The sequence below is a fragment of the Lepidochelys kempii genome, chromosome 5 (genome assembly GCF_965140265.1).
Source record: "Lepidochelys kempii isolate rLepKem1 chromosome 5, rLepKem1.hap2, whole genome shotgun sequence".
In the NCBI taxonomy this organism is placed as follows: domain Eukaryota; kingdom Metazoa; phylum Chordata; order Testudines; family Cheloniidae; genus Lepidochelys; species Lepidochelys kempii.
The window spans coordinates 75,204,605-75,227,764 of record NC_133260.1 but is presented as its reverse complement, the minus strand read 5'-3'; the positions used below and the strand labels follow the sequence as shown (position 1 = coordinate 75,227,764).

Genomic DNA, 23,160 nt, shown 5'->3' with positions numbered 1-23,160 from the left:
AGAAGCAAATTATAGACATCAGAATCCAACTCTATTTACCATACAAGTTGTGCAAGATAAAATTGCTACCCTAGAACCATATAAGATATTAAATTTTTTAGGAGAGCAGCAAACTGGAATTGGACAGGTAGTCTTCACTAAAAATGTGATAACTAGAGCTGTTTGGGTATTGTATTAGTTATACATTTTTTCATTTGGAAAATTCTGATTTGTTGAAACAGAAACCTGTTCACAAGAAAGGGTCAGTTTCAACAAATTTCCCATTTTAAAAATATTTTGAAAAAAGTTTCAAAATTGTTGAAATGAGATGTTTTGACATTTTCTAAATGAAACATTTGTTTTTCAGGTCAAATTGACCTTTCATTATACAATTTGTTAATTTATAGTTAAAAAGGTTAAAGTCAATCAAAATGAAACACTTTTATATTATTTAGACAAAACATTTTTATTGACCTGATCCAAAACTTTTTTCAGACTTTCAATTTGCAAAAATGTTCATGATTTCGACTTTGTCATGATTCATTTTCTGCCAAGCTCTTGTGATAACCAAAGACCTAAAAACCTTGAAAGAACTTCCAGTTTTTATTATTATTTTTTTTTCTGTGCCAGTATGGCATCTTTCTCTACTGGCATTTGAGGGAGTGCAAAAAATCTTGATATACTTTCAAGATGAAATGTGTGAGGCACCTTGTGGAAGGAGCAGTACTTTTCACATGTTGATCAATGAAGCACAATGGAATGCTAATATAGTGTAATCCACAGAATGATTGCTGTGTTGGTGGCATGCAACATTAGAGTCATCTCTCAGAATTGCACATGATGGGTCATATTATTACAAGCTATCATTCCCATTCAGAAGTTACTAAAATTCAGTGGGATTTGATAATGTACTGTGTTATGTACTAATAACTTGCTTGTCACCACTTTGTGATGCTCACCTCACACCAGGAAGTCATAAACCACCAAACTTCCCAGTCTGTAGGAAAAGTAGCAAAAACAAGCAGGAGATGACAGTCAGAAAAGCTGTAAGCCAAGATAAAAATGTGAAGCCAGAGGGCAGAACTTCTTGCTTCGGAAAAAATAGGAAAGGAAGATAAATCCATTTTTGTAGGAGACTGTAAGGATTAAGGATCTGGTAGCAAATTTACTGAAGGGACCAAACAGTAGGGACCTGGATTAAGAATCTCACATTGGTCCTATGTGAAGGACCAATTGCTATCACATTCAGCTGAAACTCAGATGTTCAGGGAAAACTCAGTCGTCTTTTGTTTATTTATATTTACAACTATTTAACTAGATGAAATCCAGTATTTGGACATGAAAAAGATTCACTTTTGGTTCTTAGTTTTGCATTAATCCTTTCTTCCTTTCTTTTGCTATTAGTGACTCAGATGGTATTATACCATCTTATTGATAATGATCAGTTTATAAATAAATCTCCTCCAAATTTACCTGAAATAATATTGGAACAAATTGACAAATTAAACAGCAATAAGCCACCAAGACCAGATGGTGTCTTTCTCCCTAGAGTTGTGAAGGAACTCAAATATGAAATTGCAGAACTACTAACTGTGATATGTAACCTATCACTTTAATCAGCTTCTGTACTAGATGACTGGAGGATAGCTAATGGGAGGCCAAAAAAAACTCCAGAGGTGATCCTGACAATTAAAGGCCATTAAGTCTAATTTCAGTACCAGGAAAACTGGTTGAAACTATAGTGAAGAACGGAATTGTCAGACACATACGTGAACATGATTTTCTGGGACGAGTCAACATGGCTTTTGTAAAGGGAAATCATGCCTTACCAATCTATTAGAAGTCTTTGAAGGGGTCATCAAACATGTGGACCAGGGAGATCCAGTTGATATAGTGTACTTGGTTTCAGAAAGCCTTTGACAAGGTCCCTTACCAAAGGCTCTTAAGCAAAGTAAGCAGACCCAGGATAAGAGGAATGTTCCTCTAATGGGTCAGTAATTGGTTAAAAGACAGGAAACAAAAGGCAGGAATAGATGGTCAATTTTCAAACTGGTGAGTGGTAAATAGCAGGGTCCCCCAAGGATCTGTAAGGGATCAGTGCTGTTCAACATATTCACAAATTATCTGGAAAAAAGGGTAAACAGTGAGGTGGCAAAATTTGCAGATGAAATTGCTCAAGATAGGCAGGTCCAAAGCACATAGAGAGTTACAAAGGGATCTCACAAAACTGGGTGATTGGGCACAAAATGGCAGATAGAAAAGGAGTACTTGTGGCACCTTAGAGACTAACCAATTTATTTGAGCATAAGCTTTCGTCAGCAAGGTGCCACAAGTACACCTTTTCTTTTTGCGAATACAGACTAACTCAGCTGCTACTCTGAAACCTGTCAAAATGGCAGATGAAATTCATTGTTGACAAATGCAAAGTAGCGCATACTGGAAAACATCATCCCAACTATATTTACAGAATGAAGGGTCTAAATTAGCTGTTACTGCTCAAGAAAGATCTTGGAGTCATTGTGGATAGTTCTCTGAAAATATCCACTCAGTGTGCACTGGCAGTCAAAACAGCTAACAATGTTAGGAACAATTAGGAAAGGGATAAATAATAAGACAGTAAATATAATAATGCCGCCATATAAATCCATGGTATGCCCAAACCTTGAATACTGCATACAGTTCTGGTCACCCTATCTCAAAAAATGATATATTAGAAATAGAAAAGGTACAAAGAAGGGCAAAAAAATGAGTAGGGGTGTGGAACAACTTCCATAGTCAACTTGGAAAAGAGACACAATCGAGATTTATAAAATCATGGATGGAGGAAGCGAATAAAGAAGTGTTATTTACCTCTTCACATAACACAAGAACCGGGGGTCACCCAATGACATTAATAGGCAGCAGGTTTAAAACAAAGAAAAGGAAGTGCTTCTTCAAACAATGAACAGTCTATCAGTGGAATGCTGTGCCTGGGATTTTGTGAAGGCCAAAACTATAGCGGAGTTCAAAAAAGAATTAGATGCGTTCAAGGAGGATAGGTCCATCAGTGGCTATTAGCCAAAATGGTCAGGGATGCAACCCCATGCTCTGGGTGTCTCTAAAGCCTCTGACTGCCAGCTGCTGGAACTGGATGACAGGGGCTGGATCATGTGATTAATTGTCCTGAAGCTTCTGGCATTAGCTGCTGTCAGAAGACAGGATACCGGGCTAGATGGACCACTGGTCTGATCCAGTATCGCCATTCCTATGTTCTGAAAAAGTTCATAACACATTTTATGAGCACTGTTTAAACTCAGTGGGCCAAATTATGATCTCATTTGCACTGGTGCAAATCTAGAGTAGCTTCATTGATTTCAGTGGACTTATTCCAGATTTATATCTCTATAAATTAGATCAGAACTTAATCCACTGACTTTGTTTCCTAGCAAGCATGCATAACTCTCTTCTGCATAGATAAGCCACTGTGACCAGATGGAGCCCCACTGATTCAATGGGTACAGACATTTGCCTACTCAGAGCAGCTAGCAGTTTTGGGATCTCAGTATCAGTAAAGAGGGAAATTCTCAAGAAGCACAAGAATAGGAAGGTAAGAGACATTGCTAGCTGATTCATACATGTGAATATGAAAAAAATACATAGTATGTAATACAAATAGCTGTAAAAACAAGGATGTAGTCTAAATATTCAGTATTGAAGTCCTCATTAGAAACATTGTCAGTTCTGTAGTAAGAGGAGACCCTGAAACATAAACTCTTGTATCAGAGGCCCAGACTGAGGCCTGAAGCCTGAATCAAAGTACTTCCAGGCAATGTTAAGCAAAGCTGGGCTGTGAGCCAGAGGCAGGTCCCACTCACAGAAGTTGGCAAGAAAAGGTTGTTAGAAGCACGTGCACACACACATAAGTGCTAATGAGAGGAACTTGAGCCCAGACGGCATCAGAACACTCCACAACCATAACAAGGAACAGGCAGGTGCATCTTAAAGACAGGGTCAAAAGGACAACATGATGTATAGATTCATTTGAACTATGATGAATAATCTGTCCTGCAGCTGTATAAAAGTAGGTCCGGGAGCGCACATCTTTGTCCAGCCTAGGGGGCAGTGGAGTGTCCCGCCACTGACTGAGCTGTATCCAGTGCCAGGGAGCACAAATTCATAGGATGCCCTGTAGAGTCTATAGGGAACTATTACTGTGCTTCGTTTGACAATAAACCTGGCTCGGGTTCCTCCGTACCTTACTAGCGTCTGTGGTTTTGGGGGGTTCTCTCGGGGTCTGCTGTGTTAGCTATCTGCACAGAGCTGGGGCAGCACACAGAAAGAACATGCACACAGCCTGTTCTCATCATCAAACAAGAGCAGACCACACCGCTAGCTACCGACAACAAGTACATGGAAGTAAAAAGACCCACTTACCAGACTATTTGTAAACATGCATTCTAAAATTATTAGGGAAAGATGAAAATACATCAGACATTTTTGTTTAGGGAGAGTTTAATTTTTTGCTTTGCCCCAAGCAAAGGAGACCCGAATAAAGGTAACAATGAAGCAATATAGACTTGAGCCTGCTGACTGATAGCCAGCACACATTGCAGTATTTTGAAAAGTCAGCTACTGTGCTTGCAATTTTACGGTAGCTGATTTCATAAGGAACCAGCTGTATATTATAAGGATGAATTGAGCCATTTTTGAGAAACTTGTTTCCTAGCTATTCCTATCCTGCAAATGAACCCACACTCGATTAATTTAACCATTCCCCCTTTTACATGAATGTGACAGTAAAGCAAGCACACACACATTGTTGTGCATGTTCTTGTTCACACTCTCTAAGACCAGCCATGAATATCCACTCTCCCCAATATATACATAAATCACTCCTACACGTCATAAGAATTATATACAAGCAAATGAACATTTTTCAAAACACACTTCCAGTCCAACTTTGCCCTTTTAATTTGTGGGGGCTATCTGTGGGGAGCCATCCAGAAACTCGTATCTCTCTCCCCAAAACAATGAAAGTACTGTTAACTTGAACCCACAAACTCTCTTACCCTTGGTGCCTTACCTGAACTAATTCAAGCAGAAAGGGGTATGGAGCAAGGCAGAGTAAAAGGGTGAGAGTAAAAGTGCTGCAAGATGGATCTGAGCCACTGGTTATCATTTGTCACTATTTGTAACATGAAGATCACTTTCTCATTCTGCACCACTTCCTCCATCTGTTCATGAAATATTGTCAGATTTATTGTAGGAGGAAAGGACGATGTTGAAACTTAAACCTGGGGTGGCGTGCGGGTTAGTGGCCCAGTCCATTGTTCTCAAATATCGTGCTAATTCTGACACTGTGCAGTGCTATTGCTTCACCTTCTTTCTAATTAGGACCTATCATTTTCAGGGATTCCAATTTAATATACTTCAGTTCAAAATATAAATTGCATATCCTGGGTAAACTAGGGTAATAAAATGTAAACAATGCCAAATATTCAGGATAAATAGAAAGTATTTCAATTTTAGTTTCTGTTCTGTCACTTCTGAACAGATTCTTATCTTAGTTTATCCCGTTGAAGCCAATGGAGTTATTCTGGATTTACACCAGTATACATGAGGTCAGAATCTAGCTGATTATGAAGTTGTTCCTTCTGGGGTTATCACTGGGTTTCTCTCTCTCTCTCTTCTATTGATGCATCTTCTGTCCCTTTCTGTAGGGATTCTTGCACGTTAGGTTTTGTGTAGCTTTATTCCCACTGTCATCAAGTTTGATATACCTCATTAGTTAATCTAGTGCTGTTTCCTCAAATGACCACCTTCTTTCCCCCCTCATTAACCAACACTGAAGATGTCTCAGGTAAATTCAGACAGTATAGATTATGAAGCATACCTGTCAGATGATCGCAGAAAAAACAAGATCAGGTAAGTGGAGAGCCAAATTCTATACGAGACGTAGTGCTTTGCAATTGCAGCCCCAAATGAAGTCCATTGCATTAATCCACATTTGAAGGAATAAATACATAGAGAAGTCCCTACTTAAAAGGAAATAGAGCAAACTCTTTAATAGACATGGATGAAAAAAGGCACCCAGATACCATGGTGATGGGAGCCATATAAGAATGTGTAAATATAGAAAGAAGGCACCTTGGGCTATAGCTGCTATCTAGCAATCTGAAAGCAAAGGTTATCTATCAGGATCTTACCAACAACATGATTTCTGTCTTTCCCTGTTAAAGATTTTGCAGTGAGCTGCTTGTTCTAAAATAAATATGAAGAATACCTAATCAGCATCATAAACAATTCACTTTTTAAAGACACAGCTCTGAAGTGTTCAGCCAAGTCACATGAGACTATTTTTTTTCTTGCATTTTCTGCTCTGTTGCTACATTGAAAATTGATCACTCTTCACATAATCATCTTGAATTTGGATTTCAGGGTCAATGTCATATGTGAACATGAGTACTTTTGAAAGAACTAAGATAGACACTTATAGGCACCAAGTAATTTAGTGAAGCCGCTCCTCAAGCTGTAATACAAGATGCTAGAATGCTCATTTTCAATATTGAATTGTGCATCTTAATCTAGTCAAATATTATTTCCTTGCTGCTAACCAATGACAGCAGGACAATCTAAAACTGTTAGTGCAAAAGAATCTAGTGTTTCTAGAACAACAGAAACCTTATTCAAAACATGCTTTTAAAGCAAAACCATGAAAAACAGAGTATGCCCTTTTAAAATATAAGTAATTAATCTTCACACTTTCATAATCCTTCTCTTTTTAATGACAATTGTAGATGATCTGCCAAATATGCCAACAATTTCCCATTTTCCTTTGATCTCTATATAGCTTTAGAAGGGTGGATTAATTTGAGACTTAAGCATTAAGTCTTAGATTTCCAACCGCTCGTATGGAAAACAAAAGAAACATACATACGCGCACACACTTTATATACATATGATATACAGAGAGAGAAAATAATGTATCATGGTGTAATGAGTTTTTAAAGTTTTTCCATATTAGTTTGCACACTATTCATGATGGGTGAATCCCAAAGAAGTACGGATAAAACCTTTCTACCTCACCACTTATGTGGTATATACATAAAATATGATATGTAATGGAAAAAATATTTTGAAAATGTTTTAAAAATATTTTGGGAATTATTTTCTCTTTCTGTTTATAAAGCTACGACTCATCTCTATGGGACTGATTAATCAGAGGGTACTTGGAGGGACTACTGCATGCTTCTTGTTAAAAGAACCATCCTTTCAGATTGTGAAGGACAACCTCCGCTTTCATCTCTCTCTCTCTCTCTCTCTCTTTTTTCTCTGGTCTGTTGCTTTGTGAAGATGGAATTGAAACCATAAGCTAAAGTCAACCAATTATAAAGTTGGAAAGGGACATGTAACTGGGTTCCACTTTTGCACCAGGTGGCATGTCAGGGAGGGGAAAGCTAAAGATTTTCCCCACAACAGACTTGTATATAAAATGAGCCAGTTACATGTGGCATGTTAAATTTCAGGTGAAATTCCAAAGAATAGTCTCACTGAACCTCCCCACAGTCAGATTGTCACTGTGCATAGTGGCCTGATAATCTAGACAAAAATGGTTTTATTTTGATGGTAGCAGCAGGACCTCTAATATGCATGGGGAGATGCATCACATAGTCTTGATAATGAATCCCCCACTATTCCATTGCTTACCATGCCAGCAACACTGGCAAAGGATAAAAGGCAGAGCCAAGATGTTGCTGCACTAAGTGGGTGTCCAGCCACTGCAGCTCACCACTCTCTTTCCACCAGAATCTGTCTGCTTAGCCTCACCTCAGAGTCAGAAGAATCTATATTAGGAGGGAGGCTGTAGTGTTATTCTCTCACCTACCAGCCAGGGCAAAGTCCCAGACACTAGCCAATGGAAACCGACTCCTCCATCATCCACAGCTGCTAAGGGATGGATGGAAAATGTAGGAGGGAGATCCTCATTTAAAGTATTGAAAGAACAAATGGCTATATGGGACTCGGAGGGAGCCATAAAACACTCTGAAATATAAAATAACATAGATGTGTGTGTACATATGTGCACACACCTATAGATAGATAGAAAAAAGTCAGCAATATATTTTAATGAAAATATTCATTATTTGATTGTAATGGTGGGCAGGGAATGTATTCTGAGATTTGGCCATCAAACTCTTTTGTGGTCATAATGTCTTGATATGCCAGATATTATGCAGCCAATCATGAATCACAGAATCATAGAATATCAGGGTTGGAAGGGACCTCAGGAGGTCAAAGCAGGATCAATCCCCAACTAAATCAAGAGCTTATGACATCATAAGCTCTTGATTGCATTCATTTCTCAAATTAATCAGACCAAGGTTGAGTTTCAACTTTACTATCCTGGTTGTCAGATAAAATTTGACAACAAAATCTATTGCCTTTAGAGTCCTAGTCAGCTGAAAGAGATTTTAAATGATCAAACTTGTGCTTTGTGTGGCATGCCCATAACACACAATGTGTGCCATATTTCACTAGGAGGGTGGTGAAGCACTGAAATGGGTTACCTAGGGAGGTGGTGAAATCTCCATCCTTAGAGGTTTCTAAGGCCCGGCTTGACAAATTTAGTTTTGTCCCGGCTGGGATGATTTAGTTGGTGTTGGTCCTGCTTTGAGCAGGGGGTTGGACTAGATGAACTCCTGAGATCTCTTCCAGACCTAATCTTCTGTGATTCTATGAAAACAGGAACTTGTTGATGCTGATCCTTTGAATGATATGCAAGTACCTTAGGGATGGTTTAACATTTAATATTGATTTGTGGATATAATAATTGGATTCTAATTATATTTTGGATCACTGAGAATATTGTTCCCTATTCCTCAGTTTCAGCCTAGCTGCAGCTGATGCAGGTGGCTGTTCCATCTTCACCCTCCCCTGATTCCTGGGCCTGGTGGGGTCATTGCTTTTCCTTATGCTGGCTGATAGATGCGGGGCTCTGAAAGACTCCTTCCTTCAGGCACTCCTCTGACATTCTCCCTCTACTGCAGGGGATGAAAAGGGAGGGGCCTAGGACTGGAAATGCTGAATTTACACTAGTTGGATTTTTTTCCCCCCGGGCCGAGGGAAATCTTAACTATCCAGTTAGGACAGCTGTACAGTCCCTTTGTATCATTCTGGCAGTTCAAAGGGACTACAGCATAGGGTATTGGCTAGCACATTTAATTTTAGTTGGCATTATTGACTAGATTGCCTTCCTACTGGATATCTGTAACTGCCAAAACTTTCTCTTGAGCGGAGAAAGCCACTCTCTGTTTCTATTGCCTAAGGATGTTTCTCTTAGTATTTCTGATGGCGGGGAAGAGGGGGGATGTGTGATACATTTGTTATTACTTTGTATATTTAATGACTTGCTATTGTTGCACTGGTAAATCAAAACATAATAAAAATAAAGTTTATAATATGAAATATTTTTTCCAGTACTGGAGATATGTATGTATCTAGCTATGATACATATGTAGTCCCATTACCATAGCATCTGAGTACCTCACAATCTTGAATGCAGTTATCCTCATAATACCCCTGTTGGGCTGGGAAATGCTACTATCTCCATTTTACAGATAGATTATACGACTAATGCAAAGTTGACAGGAAATGAATCTGCCGCCTGAGATTAAGGTTAGCACCTTAGCCACTGGACCATCCATCATCTTTGTGTAGTCTCTTGCATGTTACTTTTTCATGTCTTATACTGTTCTTACAGTAGTTTTATTTCCCGGGTGTATATTTATTGAAGTATGGTGGGAGTTTAGAAAGTCACTTAGGTACTTTTGAAAATCCCACCTGTTAATTTCTGTTGTGAAGGGAAACTATATCTATAAGGAATTGTATATTTTCATCCTTTGGTGTCTGATCTTCCCCTTGACAGTAGAGTGAATCTTCCATATAACATCAAATGTCTTGTCTGTAACTGTATTTTTGTTAAGCCTCTGTCATTCATATCAGGATTATAGTGTTCTTAATAGTGAATAAGAAATAAATTGCCAATCAATTCTTACATATTGTACAAAGGATATATTAAAGTTTGAGTACAAGGCTCATGTTAGTTCAACACCCTTAATAAACTATTCTGTACGCATGCCACAAACAGACTTTTGGTTAGTGAGGCCTATTTACCAAAATAAAATGAACTCTGTTAGCATTTGACTAATTCTAGTGCGACTTGTAAAATGAGTCCATTTGCTGAATCATCATAATACACTAAGATGTGTTTACACATAATGCATTTTGGCCAGCCACACAGAATTATATGACAAAATTTCTAACCTGTTTTGTCCACATACAGTATTATATGGGTGTAAATTCTTATGTGGAGTCTGTGTACTCCTTTATTCACAACCAGTGTAACATAGTTATTGAACTGGCCAATGTGGTCATCCAGTACTACAATGCAATGAAGGAAGAATCGTATTCAAAAGAAGAATGCTTAGCATTTTTGACACACACAAAAAGCATGCTATTCCTGTCAGAGACTATCTAATCTACTTCTTGTTATTAATAAGTCTTGACAATTCCTTTAAACTAATATGCAACCTCTGCAGCATGTTCAGCTTGTCATTAAACTACCTCAGACCTGAAAGTTTACTGAACATATTTGCTAAACTTTGGAAGGTGACTTGAAAGCAAAAACTATAAAGAATGAAGTAAAAGTTCAGTGGAAAACACAATATCCATATGAAACAGAACTGGGGAGCATCAGCCTGAAAAGTGATAAAAGTGACTGGTCTGATTAACCTAAGCAAGATTACAAAATTATATCTTCGCTATGGTGAATCCAGAATTATAGGAGAAAAGGGTTCTCTCACTTTCTGGAGATAACTCTGATAACTCTTATTATACTGATGTGTTCAGAAAATGACAGTTATCTACTAAAATGGAACTTCCTGTTTGCAGTCTTCCATCTGAACAAGCTCCTCTACGATCTGTAGCATATTCACTCTCTCTAATAGGATAAAATATGGTACCAATCCTGAAACTGAATCTGTGCAGGTACTTATTTGTGTCTGTGTAGAGCTGCATTGACATCAGCAGGCTCTATAGTGATACAACAAACTGCCTATGTTGATTTGGTTGAAGGACTGGTAAAGATAGGATTTTATAAGTGATTGTTGCACAGTGAAAGTCTATTATGAATATGAATAGTTGTTCATGGTATGATAATCCATGTCCATAGAATCATTGACGTCTCTGTTGAGACAGCCATGAGTTACACAGTTATGAGTTTGTGAGTTACACACCTTCAATTATTTCTGTATAATTAAAGCTAAGATTTAATCATGAGTATTTTTAGTAAAAGTCATGGACAGGTCACAGGCAAGAAACAAAAAACCACGGTCCCATGACCTGTCCATGACTTATACCATAAATACCCCTGATTGAATTGTAGGCGGGGTGCTGTAAGGTGGGGGGACTGGGTGGGGGGAGCCACCAGCACCAGCTGTGGCCAGAGCACTGCTGCCGGGGGCGGGGGGAGCCCGGGGAGGGCTGCTGCCACTCCTGCTGCCGCCAGGGGGAATGGGGAGGAGCCTGGGCCCACGCACTGCTCCGTCCGCCCCGGGATCAGTGCTCGGAGCCGCTGAGCTGTGGCTACTCCCACCGACCCCCAGGACTGCTGCTCAGGTGGTCCCCGGGCCAGCCACATCATTCCATGACTTCCACAACCTCTGCAACAAACATGGAGCCATATGTATAATATATGGTCTGTAAGACCTTCTCCATCTTATCACAGAAGAGATACTTAGTAAGAAATTCAGCAAAATGTTTTTGCAAGATTTCCAAAAACTTCTGCTTCCACTTGGGCAGGAATAACTATAAGAACAGGCTTCCACATTCTACAGTTTCTGATCTCAGCAAGAGCCAGTATATGCCAACGCACATGATAACGAAACAAAGTCGGGAAAAATGTATTCAAATCATTATGAGCTTGCAGAAGAAATTGGTTTGGGTTTATATTGAGTTTTATTCAGAGACTCAGATTGTAGGATTTGGTCCTTGTTTTATGTGATCTGACTTGCCCATCTCTCTTATTGGTTATTTTTCAATGTTTACTATAGGTGAATGCACAATAAATGAAAAAAACACTGGGTTTTACACGTTAAATTAATACATCAGCTTGCAGTACTGCAAAGGATTGTGGATGATGAAAAAAGAGTCCCTGATTTCTTCTGGTAATATGACTGCTTCTTTAGCTCGGCTGAATAGAACAATCCTTCATTGACTGAATGATCTAATGAACCTTTTCCCATCTCTGGCTTTTATGAACTGGCAGGACACTGAATTGGGGAAGGGTAGCGACTCAGGTGTTCTACCCCACCTCTGGCTTCTCTGTGCAGTCTGAAATATGAATTGATATACACTAATCCATACTCTTTTAATGAGGTGTGTCAGCATCTGTTGGCACAGATGTGTACACAAAAATGTCATTACTGGATTTCATCCAGATAATTATGAATCAAATCTCTCAAGTGATGTTAAACTGATGGCCTTCAATAATACAGCTTCATAATTTACTGGTTGAGAATATAATATTATATTACTGTAACAGTTTCAGATGAAAATAAAGTATGTTTTCCTTTCTAGAAATTCCAGTGTGAATAAAAAAAAATAAACCCCAAACCCTTACCTTTTAATTTTATTTGGTGTGAGGGGATGGAAGGAAATAGGGTTTAAAATACTCTGGGTACTCAAAGTATAGTTTAAGAAAAAGGATTAGAGCTGGGAGGAAAAATAATTCAACAAAATATATCTATTCAGCTCCCTTACAGGGTGTGCTTGTTTTTCAGAGATCAGTCCTAGTGTTTGAGCTAGAAGAGTGGACGAAATTGTACATTCAAGATAGATTAAATGAACTGGCACATTTTATAAACATTTGCTACAGGATAAGTGAGTCACTGTAGAATATATATTTGCAATGCAGCAGCACAGAATTGGGTTTCTTATTTTATTTAATTTTGAGATAAACCCTCATGACCATAAGACAAGTGAGTGATCTGGTAAAATAAAATAAAGGAGGTGATATATTTGTTATAAAATATAAAAACAATACAATAAGAGAGTAAATTCAGCACTAGTATACCCCCTGGGCAACCCCAACGACTTCCGTGGAGTTGCATAGTGTTTGCTCTATGTTTTTTATTTTATACAAACATCTTAGACAGAGGCAAAAATAGTGGGAGTCTATTGAGGTTCATGTTTTTGTTTTGTTTTTTTTTTCAAAAAGTTACTGTGAGATTGATCTTGCTAAGCAGTCTGACCATGGTCCAACAAAGAAGTTAAGCATCTGATCAGCTTTAGACCTATGAGTAATTCTGTTGCTTGAGTGCATAACATCTTGAAGTTTCAAGTCCTAAATATGTACTGGGAAAAATTCTCAGCGAGTATAAATCAGCATAATGTCAGTGACTTCAGTGGAGCTAAATGGTTTATGCCAGCTGAGGATCTGTCCCAGCAGATATTTAGGAGACATTCCCCCAAACCTTCACAACAGCCAAGTGATGATAGGTATTCAAAATATTAATGAATAGCTGCAAGAAAATGCATTGTATTACTACACATCATTAAAGAAAGCCCTTGAATTGAGTCTGGTTTAAGAAATTAAATCAATGGAATGAATCACAACTGAGTTCAACATTCTCAAGGACTGTTTGTGGACTACTAGGTTCTAGTCAATACTCTATTTACAACATATAAATGAGAAGAACAATTAGCAACAGACCAGAACTTAAAATCACACTATACTGAACCCTTTGAGCATGGCATCATGTTATCCGTGTATTGATACCTACCCATATATAATAGTACCACACTGAACACGCACTGTCTCACTCCTATGCCCTACAAAAATCACGCTTTTGAACTGATCTATCATATTACAACATGCAAGTTTTTCTATGCATCTATCTGTAAGTGTCTGTTAAAATACAAATAATTATTTTTAAATATAAAGGTTACTAAATGAAACGTTAATAAAGAAATATGGATCCTTCAGTAGGCTTGAGTGGGGACTTACTGGCATTTCACTACTGTCATACACAGGATTTATAAGGTTGTATACGCATATAAGCTTATATAAAGAGCCATTTGAAGTATTAACATGACAAATAATGTGTTTGACCAGAGCTTTTACTCAGTGACTTCAAAACTGAAATGCCTCTTTCAGATGACAAGAAGTTCACTGAAACAAGGTCACAGGCCAGAGCATTTTTACTGTTTGTAAATGCCTGAAATATAGGGGGTTCTGTGCTAAGCCTTATGAGGCCCAGAGCAACAAAAAGAGTCAGAGCATTTCAAATTCCTTGTAATTGTTCATCTACAGAGTGAACTTCAAATAGTTCCAAGGTTCAGATCACATGAATGGATGCATATAAAAACTGGAAAAACAAAAACAAAAACTGTGTTAAATGAGGAAAAAATGATGAGGTAATATCTTTTATTGGACCAACTTCTGTTGGTGAGAGAGACACAGTTTCAAGATTACGCAGAGCTCTTCAGGTCTTTTTCTCTATTAAAGTGAGAGTGTGTGTGTCAGTTTATTATCAGTACTACTGGCCATTAAAAACATTAAGAAGCACAGAAGAAAAAATTAAGCATATTTTACTTTATTTGTTTTAAGTAAACAGATTTACTAGATTGTTACTTTAGGAACAGTGCTGAAAAAACTGCACTAACCTAGGAATACAGCTCTTGGGGGCATTGTGCCACAGACATCCATCTGAGTTACAGTTCTTCTTCTTGTTGCTCACACGAGTTAGTAATTTACTGCTAGCCTATTCTAACAGCAGATCACGGGCCCATCCATGCTGCCTCAGATGATGTAGCCAGAAAGTAAAGGTGGATCTAAGTAAAGGTGGATTCCCACACATACCACTTCTTGCCTTCATGCTCTAGAGAAGGAGCACATAGGCAAACATCCCAATTTCCTCTTATGTTGCCTAAATTGAGGTCCAGTCCACATGAATAGGGGCATAAAGATGGGTTGTTAGTTCCTGGCATGAGCATCTGTTCCGAGTCACAATCTAGTTTTTTATTAGTCTGAAATAGTAATAGCATATCATCAGGGCTCCTCTTACACTCTGTCCATGAGAGGTATCAACTTGTGAGTGGTATGGGTCAGCTCTGAACAGATCTATGATGTCAGGACTATGAACACAACAACAATAATCACTGAAGTGCTTCAGAATTATTTACAATGCAATCATCCCCAGCATCTTCCATTCCATTAATTACCATATCTCCAGCATTGTTCTCATCTTCAAAAAACAATTTTGACTGACTTTAAGGAGCTTGTTTATATGATGAATAGAATTCCTGAATACTTTATTTTTGTTTTCCCCTCTTCAGCTGGTCCTTCTCTTAGTAGTCTACTCTGAACCTCAGGTTCCTTGGTTCAGCTGCCTGAGTGGGACTAGTCAATTCAGAAGGAGAGGAGGAAAAACAAATACATAAAACTTAAAACCAGTGTATTTCGGGCCAAATTCATCCCTGTGGCAAAGAAGTGCAGTAGAATATTATGCAAGAACCTAGACATATAGATCAGTTACAAAGGTGGGAAAGTATTATTACTTTACTTTCACTGATGAGAAACTGAACCAAGAGGTTCAAGTAATTCACCCCAAATCACAAACTGTAAGTAGCAGAGCTGGGAATGTAACTCAGGTCTCTGGACTCTCTGTCCCATCCACTTGATTGTGATGCAGCATGTCTTTTTCCTTCTGAAAGCCTCATGTAGGACAGACCCAAAGCTTTCCATCCAGCATAACACTGGCTCAAAGGATTGTTCACTTCAGGCCTGATCCAAAACCCATTGAAGTCAATGGGAATCTTCCATTCACTTCAATGGATTTTGATTCAGGCCATTTATCATTACACAGACCGTGTGCCTTTACTTTATATCAATGTAATCATGGATATGCTGCTGCTGTCACAATGTTTTAAATGAGGATGATTACTTTAAAGTATAGTGTTAACTCCTTTGGTAGACATGTGAGTAGTAAGCCGGCCACCAACACTTTTTTTTTTTTAAGATTGAGTCATTTAAGTTCAGCAATTGCATGTGAACACTAGCATCATAATTATCCAAAAAGTATCATTACTGGCTCTGTATTCCTAATGTAGCCAATTGTTCTCTTGAATCTATTGGACTTTCAAAACTAGAAGTGACTAGAGTGGTGAAGTTTGACTTCACTGATCACAGCTGGTATTAATCTTGCAAAAAATAAGCACAATCTCAAAAGGCTTTATTTGAATTATGTATAAAGATCTAATTCACATTTTTTTGGCAAACCAGGAACAATATTTAATCCTATGTAGTTAAGTACGTTCAAAAGCAGCAAAGGCCAAACATCACCTTTTTGTCGTGATTAGATTTCTGAGTGCCAAGGGAAATTACTCTAATAGCCCTGTAGAACAGCACCAAAAGCTTTTCAGTGTACCTGAGGCACAGAGCAACTTCAAGGCTAAGTAGTATTGGCACCTGTTTCATTCAATGTAACCTATGAACTGGGAGTTTGGAGATTTAGGGCACGAATTCAACAAAAATCTAAGTCTATGGATAAGTACAAAAAATGTCAAGAGAGGGAAAGGTTTTGTTTTGTAACCTTGGGACCAGCACTGTTCTGATTCAGCCACATTATTACACAATCTGTTCCTCATGTGAGGAAAATATTTACTCTGGCTAGGTCCCCTCACAAGGGCTTATTGCAAAGGAAACAGTGCTTGGCAGGAAAGTATTTCTTAGTGCTTTGCTCCATTAAAACAGTTCTCATTTTTTTGGCTTCTCTTTTTAACACACAGTGCAGTCAATTAGTGTGTCAGTTAATTGCTTAAACATACTACAATAAAATTTTACTATGATTGATTCATAAAAATGATACAATCCCCTGTTTATATTAGTATTTTCAGGAAGTAATAAATTAAACTGCATAGATCAAATCAAAGAATGCTAACATTTTCGCATTTAGAATGATCACATAGGGGTGATAAATGTCTTTGTTTTATTTTAGCCAATAATACCTCAGTAGTAGTCTTTATTTGAAGATTTTTTATTTTTATATATGCAAGCAGTTTCTTTGGAATTTTCTATCCTATGTGGAAAGAATTCTATTAACTTTTATTCCATGAAAAAGAATACCTATATCATTATAGCTGACAGTATGAAAGTCTGTTCTGGTTCACTGCAGGGCATTGAGCCTGTACCTGATACTCCTGACTGAGTTATAAAGGAAATCTTGGCTAGTAAGTGACAAGTAACAGGTTCCTGGGAAGCAGAAACCTCTGTGCACATTAATGTAAAAAGCAGCTACAGGCAGCTTGGCACTGTAATGGCAAGTGGAACATGCAAGAAACTTTATTTATGAAGGTACCTGTTGCTATACAATTCCCTTATTCACCAGAGAGATGGATGAAAATATGGTAAGAGAGAGCATTTTTAGCATTAACAAACAGTACAATAGATAAAGTAGCAATAAAACTTACATATTAAGTTACTAAGCATTTTTCATCTTGTTATATCATAAGTTCCTGGAGGATAAGTCTATCAATGGCTATTAGCCACGATGGTCAGGGATGCAACCCTGTCTTCTGGGTTTCCCTAACCTCTGACTGCCAGAAACTAGAGGTGCATGACAGGGAATGGATTACTTGATAACTGCCCTGTTCTGTTTATTCACTCTAAAGATCTTGGCATTGGCCACTGTTGGAAGACTAGATATTGAGCTAGATGGATCGTGGTCGACCCCATATGACTGTTCTTATGTTATTTTCAGTATATGTGCTTTTCCATAATTTTACTCTATATTCTGTAGGATGTCAGAACATTATGGCTCTGATCCAAACCCCATTCAAGTCAATGGTGAGTGCTTCCATTGGTTTTGATGGTCTTTGGTTTCAGAAAATTGTTCTGGCAAAAAAAAATTATAATTAGGGCTCTTGCTGCCTTAATTGACCAAACGGATCAAATATCCAAACATCTAGGGGGAAATACATGCAAATAGTAGAGCTGGTCAGAAATGTTTTGTTGCAATGACTTCCTGGCACAAGTCCTCCTTTTCTTTTTGTGAATACAGACTAACACGGCTGCTACTCTGTAAATAGAAAGAGTGTTTACATCATGGCATCAACCTGAACTTGAACGATTATCAAAGGATACCTGTATGCTTAATTCTGACCAAACCTATATTAGAATTAATGAGCTATCTATTTGCCAGAATAGGTTCCTTAATTATGATAAAATGAAATGGATAGATTACTTTGTTTTTAGTAAAATCTTTAGTGCTGTACATATAGAATCATCAGAAAGTTTGAGGCTTCTAAACTAACTATGGATTTTTTCTTCTACTTTTGCAAAAAGCATCATCTGTTTTTTCATACTTCATTACTTTAAAAATGTATTATGGTACTGATTCAGTAAGATGCTTAAACTTATGCCTAACATTATGGCTTTTATCCAAACCAGCTTACTCTCTCTAAAACACATCGAGTAGAGCGGAGCGAAAATCAGATTTGTGTCCCATCAGAAATTCCAATATTTCAAAATTTGTTTTCCCCCCCATCAAAACAAAAACCTCAAAATAGCTACATTTTTCACAGATCAGAAAGTTCCAAAAATTTAGATTTGGCAAAGTGGGAACATTTTATTTCAGTTTTTTTTTATTAAAATGAAATGTTTTAACATTCATGATTTTGATTTAGTTAGTTGAATGGAATCAAAATGTTTAATTTTGAATCAGTTTGACATTCAGTTACATCTGCCTCAGGATGCCCTGGTGCCCCAAGGGCGTTGTAGGTCAGGTGCCTCATGTCACTATTTTTCCTGTGGGACAGACCATGTCTCTCACGATGAATTCCGTGGCTTGAGACACGATACAACCACATCTCAATTTTCTGGCTGGGAAATTGAAAAATATTGGCAAAACAAAAATTTTCCTGTGGATTTTCCTGTGATTTTTCACCAACTGTGTTTTTCACCACCTGTGTTTTTATCACAACAGCCAGTGCCAGTGATACCAACAGGATAGAAAGAAACAACAGGTATTTTTGTACCTGAACTTCAACAAAATCCACCATCAGAAAAGGGGAGTAGACTAAATATGGAAATTGTCTCAGGGCTAGTCTACACTACTGCACTACATTGGCACCACTGCACCGATGCTTCTGCGCCACTGTAGCACGTTTGGTGAAGACATGCTATGCCAATGAGAGAGCACTCTCCCATCGGCATAATTACTCCACCTCAATGAGAGGTGAAAGCTATGTCAGCAGGAGAGGGTCTCCTGCCAGCTCAGTGCTGGTGTGGGCAGCATGTCAGTCAATGTAACTTGTGTTGCTCAGAGGCTTGGTTTGTTCACACTGCAGAGCGACGTAAGTTACATCAACTTAAGCAATAGTATAGACAAGACCTCAGGTATGGGCTCGATGAGGGCCCCGAGAAAGAACGATGAGCATGATTTAATTCATCTCCTGTTTGCTCTGGACCCTTCAGCCACTCTAGTGCATGCACACTACAGAAGATATCACAGACCGAATGTGTCCACTAATACACAGGGGGAGTATCAAGGGGTAAAGGGCAGTTTGGACACACTGAAACTTTGCTTTACATGATGATATTTGGAACCATCATTGCTTTTAGCATATTCAAGCATGAATGTAAACACAAGGATAGAGAGCAGAGAATGACACTCATAGCCGACCCGAATATTGAAAGAATTATTTTGAGTCAGTTTGACATTAAACTCTTTCTGCCTCAGGATGCCATAGTACCCCATGGGAGTTGTAGTTCTGTTGCCTCATGTCACTATTCTTCCCTCTGAATAGACAGGATCTCCCATGATGAACAAAGTGTCTTGAGACTCACATGATACACCACATTTTTCATTTTGATGGAAGATTCCCAACAGCCAGTACCAGTGATACCAACAGGGTAGAAACAAGTAACAGGTATTTTTGTCCCTTTCGTTGGTTCAAGTTTTTCATGCTAGCCTCACCTGGTTTAGCAAATCACTACACTTGACACCCTGTGGTCACTGTCAAAATTAGGAGCAGAACAAAAACATCTGGATTAACACTAGAGGCGGGGAACAAAAGTAGGGGAAAAACAAGCAAAGAGGGAAGGGAAAGCTGAAGAAAGGGATAAAGAAGGGAGACATATGGTGAAGAAAGGCTGGGGAGGGGAATACTGCGGAGTGAGGAAGACCACTTTTCATAGTATCAAGGTTCATTTCTCTAACTACTATCCACACATTAGCTACATTCTTAGACTACTCTCCTCCCTCAGCTGGTCCCTCACACATTCCATTCTTTCTCAACACAACACATTTTACATATTCTTTCAAAACTATATTTGTTATAGGTCTGACTCAAAACCCAAGTGAAATAAATGGGGTCTTTCAATTGACTTCAATAAATGTTGGATCTGACTTGTGGAGGGGCGGGGGTGGGGAGTTGTGGGAGGAAAGACAAAGAAGAAATGGATGACAGTTTAGAAATTTAAAATGAAGCAAACATTACAAGGTAGAGTACATTCATTAAAATATGTATTTTTTGGAGAGTAAGTAGAGGGTCATGGTTATGTGCGTGAGTGCATAGGGAGTGCTCTGCTAAGGCTCTGTTTCAAAAACAAGAGAGTGTGCCAGTTTTTTTTTTCTGTTAACACTCCAGGAAGAATGATCCAAGACTGCATGAAAGTGGCTATAGGGGATTGTTTTGTGTATTTGGAAATTGCTTGGGAAATGTTTGGAAAATCTTACTGTTTTCACAGTACGACTGACTTTTCAGCTTGTCACTTTGAGAGCTTTTTCCTTCTGCCTCTTCCTGGATTATATATTAACAAATAGTACTCAAGAAATGTTGCTAAGTGAAGGCCTTGTTATTTTCCTATTAGGCTGGGAGAGAAAGGGGAGCAAAACCAAGTCATAGGGGCTCCTCTGCCTCTATACACTCCCAAAGCACTGTACAAAGTTAGGAGTCCAGATGATCCATTTGGACTCAAAGTAAAATCCTCAGTGCCATTCACATTCTGGAAAGTATAAAAATAGCATTTTTCCAACAACTGAAAGGTATGAAAATTAGAGTGGCTGCCATGAAGCAGTAGGCAATATCCAGTGTAGATCCTGCACTTTAACTAACAGTGATAGGGAGGGGAGTGTTGATTAAAGAGAGCAATGTTTTAGCTTGATGGAGTTTTCAAAGAACACAGCCTGACAGTGATAGAGTGGTTACCTACATAGTGGTGATTCCCTACTCAGGTGAAAGGAAGAGAGAAAAAGATACAATATGGGAATGAATCAGAGCTTTTTGTGTGGAATGTTGGGAACTTATTGTGTTCCAGTGTTCAAAATGGAAATGGTTTTGTTTATCACTTTGGCCCCAGGCTCCCTTTTGCACACAGACTGCTGTTAGCAGAGAAGCATAGTGAACTCAAGCAAATTCATAATGGACCTGTTCCAAAGCCCATTAAAGACAATGACCTCACTACAGATTAAGTGGTGGGGGCCCATTGTCTGGCTTGCTGGAAAAAGTGTGTGCAAGAACCAGGGAGTGACTTTCTGCTGCAGCTGAAGACCAGGTGCGCATGGGGATGCTGACCTATCCTTCCCTCCCAGGTGACCAGAAGACAGGCAGGAGGGCAGGGGGAGGACTGCATAGGTCCATACTGGTGCAAGAAAAGCCTGGATAAGACAGAGCAGCACCCACCCTCCCAACCATGTAAGTGGTGAAATACAGGAACTGCTGTGGGCACTGTGCTAGTTCCTTTCATGGGGGACTGGGAAGGTATTTTACCTCGCCGCTAGACTGGCCAAGGTAGAGTGGTTTTTGTTTGTTTTTTTACTTCCCCACAGTGGATCCAGGGGGGTTTAACTGAGGTGAACTTGAAATGGGAGTTAGGGTAGGATGTCGCAGCTCATTATGTAAATGTAGGGTGGATGTCCAGGGCAGGTACTCCATAGGGAAGGGATACAGTGATCAGATAAAATGGATTGGTAAAAGATTTACAGGAGGTATTCTTTAAAGGAAAGAAAATGCGGGGGCTGGGGCTCTTACGATTGATATGACAGTGATCCAACTCCCCTTAATTTACACACTCCCCTTCACCCTCATTTGAGGTGGGGGTGAGGTCCCAGCAATGGGTTGGCGGGGGACCAGGATGGTTAAGGTGGAGGGCTGATAGAAGCCCCCTGGGTATATATGGAAATGATTTTGAAATTACCTGAACTGTACACTTTTATCTTCCAAGTACTCCCGGAGATTTAAGAATAAAGTTGTGACCTAATGAAACCACATCCAGTTTCTCCTGTCCTTCCAGCGTAACAGAAAATGACAGTTCTTCCATTGATGTCATTAGGTTTCAGATCAGACCCAATCTTCACCCAGAAATAGCAAACTGTAAAGGTTCTGACTCCAGTTCTTTATCTGAACCCCCCACACACATATAATAGCCCATAACAAATATGCAGTATTGTATCTCATAGGACTTTATAAATGCCTAATGATCACAAACAGTGATCGAAAATAGTTAACTGTTAGTACTTTGTGACCCATTCCCCATCCATGCATCATGTCTTACTAAAGCTTCCGAACAGATCAGACCCCACCCATAATCAAGAGGAAACTTTGGCTGATTATTTTGTTTCTTCTGTACTGTACGATTGTGAAGGCAAATTGAAAGCAGTAGATAGAGCCAAAGAATAAAAAAATGTTTTTTCCAGACATGGCATGGGCAGCTCAGCCAAGACTCTGTGGATTTAACACCCTTACACTGGAATTTATTAGAATCAAAACAGATGTGGCATTGTTATACCTCGCTAAACTCTGCATAATTTACTAGAATTGCAAAGTGTTTTTTTTATGAGTATGACAATGCCAAATGCTTTGCAGATGCTCAGATAGCTGCACTGGAGAAACAGAAAGCGATATTTATATGGAGAATCTGATGAAACTATGGAGAATAATCTTGTATCTGTTTCTTTCTTAAAGTCAAGAATAGTGTAAGAGAGGATTTTATATATGTATATGGAGAGAGAGAGAGAGAGTTCAAACTGACTTAAGAAAAGACAAGGTGAGTAAGACTAAAGAAAAAGATAAAGACTTTGAAAAGTAATTTTTATAGGTGCAGCTCCAGCAGTCAGATTAATATATTTTTACCTTTTCCTG

General features: G+C 38.7%; 1 long non-coding RNA gene across 12 annotated transcripts in view; it reads left to right on the top strand.

The window, feature by feature from the left end:
• Window positions 1–23,160, top strand: part of LOC140911533 (uncharacterized) — a 402,088-nt gene that overhangs the window by 94,371 nt on the left and 284,557 nt on the right. For 8 of the 12 annotated variants that reach the window (XR_012159029.1, XR_012159025.1, XR_012159021.1 and 5 more), the window contains exons 2-3: window positions 21,612–21,714; window positions 22,984–23,065. The exons of 3 other annotated variants lie outside the window; for them this stretch is intronic. This is a non-coding gene — a long non-coding RNA (uncharacterized lncRNA). The remainder of the gene's footprint in view (window positions 1–21,611; window positions 21,715–22,983; window positions 23,066–23,160) is intronic. One more of the 12 variants, XR_012159022.1, reaches the window with a different exon arrangement.